Raw genomic sequence first — 9,759 nt, 5'->3', positions numbered from 1 at the left:
CCCCCAGCCTCTGCCTAGGGAAAGCAGCTGTCATCATTTTCCTCTCCCCCTATGAGGTATGTTAAGGTGGAAAGTGTGTGAATGGTCCATAATCCCCCAGGCAGCTTTTAAAACATGATCCTGGGACCTACACACCACCAGACATTCCAACTGCCTTGCGGGGGGGGGGGAGTATGAGGTGTGGAATGGAGTGAAGTCCAATCAGCTTCCATATGCAAAAGACCTTGAAGGTTCCATATGCAACTGACATTCCAACTGCCTTGCGGGGAGGGGGGTGAGTTTGAGGTGTGGAATGCAGTGAAGTCCAATCAGCTTCCATATGCAAAAGACCTTGAAACACTGGGCGGGACTGCACAAAGCAGCCAGTCAACCCAGCCAGCGTCTTCTGACTAACAGTTCAAGCGTCCATACACTAAAGGTGCCAAATTTAGAATGTTCATATAGAATGTTCTTACTCAATTATATATAAGGAGAGATTTATATCCTACTTTTCCTGTTACTTAAGGCAGCTTTTAGCTCATAATGAAAAACATAATAGGGGTGTGCAAAAAAATATTGATTCCCCACCCCCGCTGCAGTGTAGCCCATGGGGACCATTACAGTCAATAGGCCCCCTAAGCTATAATGGAGAATTGATCTGGGGGTATCTGGGTTGCTGGAGGGGTTGTTTTTTTGAGGTACAGGCATCAAATTTGCAGCATAGCTGCTGGCGCCTCTCTTCAAAAAAAACACCCCACGTTTCAAAAGGATTGGACCAGCGAGTCCAATTCTATGGGCCTCAGCAGGAGGTGCCCCCATCCTCCATTGTTTCTAATGGAGGGAAAAAAGGCTAGTGGGCAAGAAGCTGAAACATGTGAGCAGCCAGCTAAAACTTTGTGCGCCAGGGCTCCCGAGCGCAGCCTAGGGAACACTGCCCCCCACCTCCCAAACACTCCATGCTAGTCAGCAAAGCCCATGGGTTCTGGATGATGTTGTGAGAAGAAGGGCTCAGACTTTCTCCCGAATGATTAACAGAGAGTCTTGGCTGCGCAAATAATGTTGGTTCAAGGGCATTAGGAGAACTGGTCTGTGGTCAACAGCACAGCTGTCTCCTGCTTTCTGAGAAACCCAGATGGCACCCGCTTCCTCAAAGGGTTGGTCCTCTCTTGCGCCACCAAAATGCCTCCCAGTTTGAACCAGTTTCAGCAGCAGGCAAAAATCGGGCATGTGAGGCAGAGAGAGGCATTGCGCCCTGCAACCTGATATGGTTGTCAACCTCCAGGTGTGGCCTGGAGTTCTCTCGGAATCACCACTGATCCCCAGACAACAGAGATCAGTTCCCCTGGAGGGGATGGCAGCTTGGGAGGGTGGACCCTATTGCATTGTATCCCATGGTTGCCAGCCTCCAGGTGGGAGCTGGAGATCTCCTGGGATTACAACTGATCTTCAGGTGAGAGATCTGTTCAGCTGGCAAAAATGGCCACTTTGGACGGTAGACTAGATGCCAATATACTCTACTGAAGTCTTTCTAATCCCCAAACCCCGCTTTACTCAGGCTCCGCCTCCCCAAATCTCCAGGAATTTCCCAACCTGGAGATGGTGGTGACCTGTGGGCCGGCCGGAGGAGGGGTGGCCTAGAGCGACCACGGGTTCGATCCCTCAAGGCTCTTCTGATGTGCTTCTTAATGACGAAATCACTCCAGGCTCGGAAATCTCTTCTCTTGAGGGCGGAGGCTCTCTCGGCCCCGGCTGCCCAAACCGCACAGCAGCCCCCCTCCCACCTCCGGACTCACCCTTCTCCGCAGGCCCCGCAGGAGCAGATCCGGGGCGAAAATCCTCCTCCTTAAAAGGTGGTTCTGATCCTGCGGAAGATCCCCGGCCGGGCGAGCAGAACTCTCCGCGCGGGAACCAGACACGGGGCTGGTCCCCAATCCTGGCGCTCCAGGGCTCAGTCCCCCTCGCAGAGACCCTGGGCGTCGCTTTCCGCTCCGCATCAGCTGGCCTCGGTCTTCGCAGGGATTGGGGAGGGAGCAGAGGAGGCGGTACCGTACGAGCCTGTTGAGCACTGGAGGGGGCCGAAGCACTTCACACTTTCACCGTCTCGGCGCGTGGGAGAGGAGGGAGGACACACACACACACACACACACCCGGAGGGCGCTGAGCGGTGCGGGGGGTGTGCGCGCCCTGGAGAAAGCTCCGTCCAGACGCTCCGCAGGCAGAACCGGGCAACCAAAGACGCAGCAGCAGAAGCCCGAGCAGCTAAGCGGCAAAGCAGGGTCTGAGCACGTGGGAAAGGAGAGGCGGGGAAGGAACAACGGTTCAGAGGCCCTGGTCCTCTGGGTCCCAGAGCCGGGGGGAGGGGCATCGGGGGGAGGGCCTCGGTCCTCCTGAAGGCATGAGGGGCGACGACGGGGGGGGACACACACCACAAAGCGACTGTGACCTCGTACAGAAGAACGGTGTTGGTCAAAAGGGTGTAGACTTTCCAATTTCCGGGGGGGGGGGCTGGGGCTGGCCAGAGGCATTGCTTTGCTAGGAGCAAGGGTGGCCCCCGGGGGAGGCTGAGCACCTTCCTGAAAATTTCGGCGGAGGCTGATGCCCCTCCGCCCCCACGAAGATTACGCCTATGTTAAATCGGGGACATCATTTTATGGTCGGCTGGGGACAAACATGGAACACGCTGCTGCCCCCACCCCGGTGGACCTCTGTGCTGACACCTTCGTCAATGCCTGCGTGCACGGGAAATAGATGCAGTCGGCGATTCAGCCGCAATCTCCCTGGCGTGCATTTAATCAGTATTAGTTTTTAAAATGTTATGAGTCTTTAAGGAGGAAGTGGACTTCTGTCACGTAGCGTTGCCAGCCTCCAGGCGGGGCCTGGGGATCTCCTGGAACAATGTATCTTCCGAATACAAAAACCGGTTCCCTTGGAGGAAAGAGTTGCTTTGGAGGACGGACTTTATAACTTCTTTCGTTTGTTTGTTGACCTTACATCTGCCTTTCTCTCAGAGGGACTTAAGGCCGATTACACATAGCAAGTCAGTACAATGAACCCACAAAGCAGGACATTCAGTAACCAATACATGAGGGTTTTAGACGTCTGGAACAACCAGGGGGGAAATCCCTGAAGCATAACATAAGAGCCTGCAGAGGTCCTTCTCCTCCCCAAACACTGCCCTCTTCAGGTTCCATCCCCAAATCTCCAGGAATTTCCTGACCTGGAGCTGGCAACACTGTGTTCTGTCGGGTAGGAGTGCAGGTCCCCATATCCACCTTGTCTACTTTTGGGATGCTTTGGGGTCGAAAGGAAGCCCCCTCCCACCCCATCCCCTTCTTTAAAAGGTAAAGGTTCCCTTGCTTGAAAGCCAGTAGAATCTGACTCTAGGGTTGCGGTGCTCATCTCTGTTTCAAAGCCGAAGAGCGCTGTCCGAAGACGTTTCCATGGTCATGTGGCCGACATGACTAAACACCAAGGCTGTTTCCTTCCCACCGAAGTGGTACCTATTTATCTACTTGCAATTTCTTGCTTTCGAACTGCTAGGTTGGCAGGAGCTGGAACTAGAGTCGGGAGCTCACTCTGTCATGCGGCACACTTGGGTCTCGAACTGCTGAACTACCAACCTTCCACAGCCCGCAGATAAGCGTCTTAACCACTTGAGCCACCACAGCCCCTTCTTAGGGTTCCTCTTTTTCCATTCATCTCCAAACCCGCTGGTTTGCTTGAGCAGCCTTTGTTTGTCCTGCAAACAAATCTGGAGGCACCAGAGTGGGGCAGAGGGAGGAATATCCCCCTGGCAGCCCACCTCAATTGTGTACCGCAGTTTCTTCCTGCCTAGTTAAAAAATGATATTTAGTGAAACTTCAGAAATAACAACTAATCTCTGCTGGGAGGAGAAGGGGAATAACCTGCAGGCAAATTCCCTTCTTCCTTCTCCTTCTTCTCCTGCTCTCCCAGAATAATGTGAATTCTTCCACTCCTGGCCCCTGTGTTATTTTTGGCAAATGCAGATTTAGGAAATGTTTAACATGTAGCTTCCCCTATGGGTCCAAAGAACCAAGGAAATGAATGCCCAATGGTCTGATTGTGTGGGGTATTTGGTGGCAGGGAATAGGGAAAGAATGTGCGTGTGTGTGTGTAGTGGGGACAAGTACTGTCAAGTTGTAGCTGACTTATAGTGATCCCATAGGGCTTTCAAGGTAAGAGACAAACAGAGGAGGCTTACGGTTGTCTGCTTTTGCATAGCAATCCTGGGCTTCCTTGGTGGTCTCCTAAGTAAAGGTAAAGGTTTCCCTTGCTCGAAAGCCAGTCGAATCTGACTCTAGGGGTGCGGTACTCATCTCTGTTTCCAAGACAGAGAGCCAGCGCTGTCCGAAGATGGTCATGTGGCTGGCATGACTAGACACCAAGGCACACAGAACGATGTTACCTTCCCACTGAAGCAGCACCTATTTATTTACTTGCAATTTCTTCCTTTCAAACTGCTAGGTTGACAGGAGCTGGGACCAGAGATGGGAGCTCACTCCATCATGCGGCACTCAAGTCTCGAACTGCTGAACTACCAACCTTCTGCTCTGCAGTTCAGCATCTTAACCACTGAGCCACCCCAGCTCCTTAAGGTGGTCTCCTACCCAAGTATTAAGTAAGTATGATCCTGCTTAGCTTCTGAGATCTGATGAGATCATGCTAGCCTGGGCCAACCAGGTCAAGGCTATATAAATTTTCTTAAAGAGTATCATATCTGTAGGCAGCCCCCTAGCCAGAAATCTTTTGGCTGGTGGGGCAAGGGTCTGTTCTGGCCAGTTTCACTCCTCTCCCCTCTGCTGTTAAACCTAACAGCTGATGGGTGGGAGTGAAACTGACCAGAAGTGGCTTGGCATCTTCCCTTCCCCAGCCCCCCCACCGCTGTGAGGGCCAGGTGCACTTGTGTGGGGCAGGGCTCGTGTGTGGTGGGGCTGTGCCCCCAAATGCCCCACTGTGACTATGGGCCTGTCTGTAGATGTCATGGTGCCAACCAATGTGTTTCTTTATGCCCACTTGTTTCTTCCCAAAACAAAAAAGGCTGTCTTCCACATCTGTAAACCCTAGGAGTTTACAGACATCCCAATGAGAAATGCAAGTAAAATTAAAGCAAGAATTAGAAGCACACATGCTATTAGACATTGCACATATGATTAAAACCAAGCTAGCCAAGACACGGTTGGGATGGGTTTAAGTTGCTAGACTTCCCCATCACAGATTTTCCAGTCATCCAATAGGGAGAGAGAACAGAACAACTACTGGCAGCTGGGAAACTATGTACAAGGCCAGCTTGATGTAATTAAAAAATGAATTATCATATGGTGTTGTGTGTGGTATAGCCAGGAGATCCTAGGATTGTCTGGCAGCCTGAAGCTCTAGCTCTTTTGTAGTATTATGCAGCGAGCTAGGCTTCCTTTTTTGGGACTGGGAGTGCTGTGGCTGACCCAAGGTCACTCAGCTTGGCTTCAAGTGGAGGAGGCCGGAATCGAACCTGGTTCTCTGCATTAGAGTCCGTCGCTCTTAACCACTATACCACACTGGCTCCCAGCTTTTTGTAATACATTGGTGTAACATACATGTGAAACATTGGAAACAGGAAACACAAATGACATCAAGGAAGGGAGAACGTGCTTTTTAAATTCTTTTTTTTTAAAAAAACAGCCATTGTGCTGGTTTACTGAAAATATTTAGCATTTTTTAAAAAATCAAAGCCTTGCTGCTTACAGAACACTCCTTTGGGGAAGTGATAACAAGAGGAAGTGGTGGGTGCTACAAGCATGGACGGCTTCAAAAGGGAATTAGATAAGCATATGGAGCAGAGGTCCATCAGTGGCTATTAGCCACAAGGTATAGCTAGGGGCTCTGGGGCAAGTGATGCTCTGTCTTCTTGGTGCTTGGGGGGGGGGTCAACAGTGGGAGGGCTTCTAATGTCCTGGCCCCACTGCTGGACCTCCTGATGGCACTGGTATTTCTGGCCACTGTGTGACACAGAGTGTTGGACTGGATGGGCCTTTGGCCTGATCCAACTTTGGCGTCTCTTATGTTCTTATGAAGGAGCCAGTCACGGTACCTCATCCTTCTTCACCTGGCTTGGGAGAGCCAGTTTGGTGTAGTGGTTAAGTGTGCGGCCTGGGATCTGGGAGAACCGGGTTTGATTCCCCACTCCTCCACTTGCAGCTGCTGGATGACCTTGGGCAAGCCATAGTTCTGTCAGAGCTGTTCTCTCAAGGACAGTCCTGGAAAGGGCTCTCTCAGCCCCATCTACCTCACAGGGTGTCTATTGTGGGGAGGGGAAGGGAAAGGAGTTTGTAAGCTGTTCTGAGACTCCGAGTGAAGGGCGGGGTATAAATCCAATCTCCTCCTCCTCCTCCTGGATGAAGAGCAGCCCCCTTGGCTGTGTTCTGGAAAATCACTACAGTGTGAAAGGAGGAAGAGAAGACTCGACTCAGCACCAGAGATAGGATAGTGTTGCCAACCTGTGGGTGGTGGAAATTCAAAAACAACATCCGTGACAAAAATAACGAAGAGTCAATAAAGGTATGCTGCAAAATCATTTACTGTAGTAATTCTGTAGAAAATTCTCTTCTATTATGGTTCACATGCAACGAATGCTGCGCAATGTAAACAATTCGTTTCACAATAATTGCTTTATCTGAGTGTGTAGCAATCACAATTCTTATCCATTACTACTTATCAACTCTTGAAGGAAACATTCCATGTTGACTCTCTAATAACAGAACCCAAGGTCTTCACATTCATTGTGTGTGAGCGATAATAGGAGATAATTTTCTACAGAATTACTACAGTAAATGATTTTGCAGCATATCTTTATTGACTCTTCGTTATTTTTGTCACGGATGTTGTTTTTGAATTTCCACTTCCTCCCTTGATCTCTCATTTTTAAGTTCTGGGTGGTGGCTGGAGATCTCCCGCTTTTACAACTGATCTCCAGGAGACAGAGAAAAGTTCCCCTGGAGAAAATGGCTGTTTTGGAAGGTGGACTATGGCATTATACCCAATCAAAGTCCTTTCCCTCCCCCAAACCCTGCCTTCCTCAGGCTCCATCTCCCAAATCTCCAGGTACTTCCCAACCCAGAACTGACAGCCCTAAGACAGGGCCAGGTTTACAGCTCCTCCTACCTTCAGACTTTGCTGTTTTCCCATCCTCAGTGGCCTGGTTCGTTTGAGAGCTCATGAGCACTTCCTACCAGTGACTTCAGAATGCCCAAGTATGTCTCTATCCATGAAGCAGATTCACAGTTTGATCACTCTACACAAGTGTATGACCACTCACGGGTCACTACTTCTCACTCAGACAGTGGAAACGAATGGTGTGAAGTAATGGCCCTCCCTTGTACACAGGATGGGCAGGCCTAAGACCAAGGTCAAGGGATCTGGCTACATGCCCACTTTACTCCACAACAGGTCATTGTAGGTGGAAAGGCAAGACTGAACACCAAAGGTATCCTGGACTCAAATCCAGAGGGCGACATTCATCATATCATGATGTCCCCTTCAAGAGAGGACAAAACAACCCCTCACACCAGGTGCCCACTGACATAAACTTGACTCTCCTGTACAGGCCGTTACTGTTTTACTGTAGGCGTCCTGGCACATTCTGGTGCAGCCAAATGCAGAAGACGTGATGGCGATGAGGAATTTGAGGATGTTGACTGCCAGGAGAATACCAGCCACGTGGTACATAACACCCTGCCAGAGAACCACAGCCTCCCTTTCAATGACCCCTTCATTGCTACATATACCGCCATAATACTGAATACACAACTGTATCTGTATAAACTTCTAAAACCAGAAGAATTAAAAACTAAGTTTTTTGTTGTTGTTCAGTCGCACAGTCGAGTCCGACTCTTCGCGACCCCCTGGACCAGCTCCCGCCAGGCCCTCCTGTATTTCGCCGTCCTTTGAAGTTTTGGCCAAAGTATATGAGCTTCAGTTTCATTATCTGGCCTTCCAGGGAACAGTCAGGGTTGATTTCTTTTAGGATTGACTGATTTGATCTTGTTGCAGTCCAAGGGACTCTCAAGAGTCTTCTCCAGCACCATAGTTCAAAAGAATCTATTCTTCGGCGCTCGGCCTTCCTTATAGTCCAACTCTCGCAGCCATACATGACTACTGGGAATACCATTGCTTTGACCATGTGGACTTTTGTTGGCAGGGTGATGTCTCTACTTTTTATCATGCTGTTTAGGTTCGCCATCGCTTTCCTCCCAAGGAGCAGGTGTCTTTTAATTTCATGACTGCTGTCACAGTCTGCGGTGATCTGGGATCCCAGGAACGTGAAGGCTGTCACTACTTCCACGACTTCCCCTTCTATTTGCCAAGGAGTGATGGAGCTGGATGCCATGATCTTAGTTTTTTTGATGTAGGACACTATAAAACATTATAATAATTCCATCTCTCCCATCCAGACTTCCGTTGGTAATCAAGCTATGGCAGTGCAACTGTATTCTTCCAAACTTTCTCTGCAGCGAGGGCAAAGAGGGCCACCTTGTATGAAATCTCGGCCTCTACATCTGCTAGTAGAACTAGAATTTTTTCAGTTTCTGTTCTAGTGCCTAAGGAGGCCAAGATTGGGTCCAGAAATTTCTTCCTAGGGGATTGGTAGAGTGGACAGAATAACAGGTAATGGCACAGATCTTCTGGCACTGGATCTCCACACGGGCAGAGACGCTAGGCAACAGGCGTGTTGGTATTAGGCATCACAACTTTCAGGAGAGAGATGCACACTGTTGTTGCCAATACACTAAAGGCACTCAGGTTCTTTGATTTATGTGGCTAGCCAATAATCCTCACAGTGAAAACAATCTTCCAGGCAGTAAAGGGTAATAAAAAGTATTTATTTGAATAAAGGAACACCTACAGCTTAATTCAGCCTGATGTTCAACTAACAGATGCAAGGAGCAGACTTATATACTCTTTTCTGCTCCTCCTCACTTTACATCAGCGAATGTTGGCAATTTGATCTCTAGTTCCTCTACCTCTTCGAAACCCAGCTTGTACTTCTGGCAGTTCTCTATCCACGTACTGTTGAAGCCTAGCTTGTAGGATCTTGAGCATGACCTTGCTAGCGTGTGATATGAGTGCAATTGTGCGATAGTTTGAGCATTCCTTGGCATTGCCCTTTGCAATATACTGTTGTATTTGAATACCCATTTAGGGTCTTTTAGGCAAGCTAGGAAGCAGCTGCTGGAAAGGTGATCTATAGGTGCTCTCTTCAATTTTTGCCAATAGTCATAAAAACCATTATGAGCACGCACCCGTAGAGAGGGAAGGCCAAATTCAGCTCTTAACAATTCTGCTGGGGTGTTTGTTGGCACTGTTAGCACTGCAGCTTTTTCATAAAAAGGTTTTGAATTCTCTCCAGGCTGGCAATGGTGGAATCGTTCCAGCCCCATACCTCGACACCATAAAGGAGTTGGGCAATTGTCTTGCTCTGGAAAAGCTTCAGGGCTGAGTCTATCAGAAAGCCCCCTTTTGTATGGTAAAATTTTTAAATTGCCCCTAATAAGCGGAGAGCTGTTATTTTTGTTGTTTCTATATGAGCCTTCCAAGAGAGTGTGTCACTGAAGGTAATCCCCAGATATTTAAAGGTCTGGGTTTGCTCAATTGGGATACCGTCTATTGCCCAGGGAAAGGATCGCCTCCTGTTTCCAAAGACCATCACCTTGTGTCAGCGAGCTGCCATCTCTTTGCTGGGTCGTCTCACGTCCCTTCCTTCCCCCCCCCCCACCCTTTGTTTTT

General features: G+C 49.3%; 1 protein-coding gene across 1 annotated transcript in view; it reads right to left on the bottom strand.

Moving 5' to 3' along the window:
• Positions 1 to 2,250, bottom strand: part of LOC107113547 (membrane-spanning 4-domains subfamily A member 4A-like) — a 14,268-nt gene extending 12,018 nt beyond the window's left edge. The window contains exon 1 of the mRNA XM_015414894.1: positions 1,773 to 2,250. The gene's annotated coding sequence lies outside the window, so the exon portion shown is untranslated. The remainder of the gene's footprint in view (positions 1 to 1,772) is intronic.
• Between the last annotated feature and the right edge of the window lie 7,509 nt (positions 2,251 to 9,759).

The sequence above is a fragment of the Gekko japonicus genome, unplaced genomic scaffold (genome assembly GCF_001447785.1).
Source record: "Gekko japonicus isolate JY-2015 unplaced genomic scaffold, Gekko_japonicus_V1.1 scaffold2514, whole genome shotgun sequence".
Taxonomy (NCBI): Eukaryota; Metazoa; Chordata; class Lepidosauria; order Squamata; family Gekkonidae; genus Gekko; species Gekko japonicus.
Note: the sequence above shows the minus strand (reverse complement) of the source record. Positions and strands in the feature narration are given on the sequence as shown.